Source organism: Typopeltis vanoorti, chromosome 19 (genome assembly GCF_054136105.1).
Source record: "Typopeltis vanoorti isolate ZY-2024b chromosome 19, IOZ_Tvanoo_1.0, whole genome shotgun sequence".
NCBI classification, from domain to species: Eukaryota; Metazoa; Arthropoda; class Arachnida; order Uropygi; family Thelyphonidae; genus Typopeltis; species Typopeltis vanoorti.
The window spans coordinates 31,531,297-31,532,873 of record NC_143567.1 but is presented as its reverse complement, the minus strand read 5'-3'; the positions used below and the strand labels follow the sequence as shown (position 1 = coordinate 31,532,873).

Genomic DNA, 1,577 nt, shown 5'->3' with positions numbered 1-1,577 from the left:
AGTTGGTTAATAAAGGAGCTGATCTGACAGCACAGTTCAGGAACGAACAATAATTTCATTCAAATTTCGTCTGGCTAAGTGTGAAATTAGGCATTGTATAGAATGCTGAAAGTGGTATGCCAAAGTATGAAATGCTTAGATTTTCACATATTTCCTAGGCATTCTATAGAATGCCAAAAGGCACACCAGCAAAGTATAAAATACTCCCGACAGTGACGTTTAATGTCACAAGGCAAGTCATGTGACTTTCGACGCTCGCCTCAAACAGAGAGTCAGAGCACTTCCGCCATTTACACTGCCGGGTTTGTTCGACGGTAAGAAAAATGCAATTTCAATTTGGCTCTGCTGCACAAAAAATGGATAAGCAAGCTGCATTGTCCGGACAGGAATCACAGCATGTTGACATGCAACGATGATATTTTGGTAGTTAGTGAACATCATTCACTAACTACCAAAAGTTAGGGAACGATGTAAAAAATGCTAAGATGGCTTCTAAGAAGATACCACGTGACTTTTGGCTGCTGAATCGCTATGATGTGATGGTCGTAGAAAAGAAAAGTAAGTTGATTTATTCTGTTAAAGAAGGTGTCAGTGAAATCCAGTTTTACATCACAGATTCTGAGTTATTTAATGTGCTTCATGAAGCTCATTTGGTCATTGGCCATGGAGGACATGACAGAATGTTGAAAGGAATCTCACACAAGTACAAGAATATTACTCGTCATGACACTGAACTGTACATTCACCTTTGTGAGCCCTGTCAGAAAAAACAAAAAGATGTTAAAAAGGGTGTTGTAGTGAAGCCTATGATTTTTTCCGAGTTCAATTCCCGTTGTCAGGTTGATCTCATCGATTTTCAGTCACATCCTGACAGGGAATACAAGTTTATAATGGTATACCAAGATCATCTCACTAAGTTCGCGCTGTGTTTGATGTCGGAGCCAGCGCAAGAAGTGGCATATAACCTTGTGGAGCACCATCGATTCTACAATCTGACAATGACAGAGAATTTGCTAATAATGTGGTGAGAAGCTGAAGGAGTACTGGCTGACTTTGAAGATCGTCCATGGCAAGCCTTCCCACTCACAAAGCCAAGGCAGTGTCGAAAGAGCCAATCAGAACATTGAAAATATGCTGTGTACGTGGATGCAAGATGAAAAAACTGCCCGATGGAGTGAGGGACTATGTTTCGTGCAACTTATGAAGAACAGGGCATTTCATTCTGGGATTAAGAGAACACCGTATGAAGCTCTCTTTGGCTGCATAGCTGAAGTGGATCTCACAACATCTTCTTATCCCAAGATGTTTTACAAGAGATACAGACTGAGGAGCAACTGGAAAAAATGATGGAAAATGTTCAAACAATACAAGAAGAAACAGATCACCCTATCCAAGAGAAAGTGCCTATTGCACAAAACATGGACGAGACCGTAGTCCACGATGGAAGAAACAAAAGTGGTGATGAATACACGTCTACCGAAAAGGCTTCCGGTTCTGCTACCTGCTGTGTCTGTTTGAAGGTAACCAGTGGTGCCCATACATGCAGAAACTGTCACCAAAACGTTCATGCCGCCTGT

At 41.4% G+C, this 1,577-nt stretch overlaps 1 pseudogene; it reads left to right on the top strand.

The window, feature by feature from the left end:
• Nucleotides 1-485: 485 nt before the first annotated feature.
• Nucleotides 486-1,028, top strand: LOC150095970 (KRAB domain-containing protein 2 pseudogene; annotated as a pseudogene).
• The last annotated feature ends 549 nt before the right edge of the window (nt 1,029-1,577 follow it).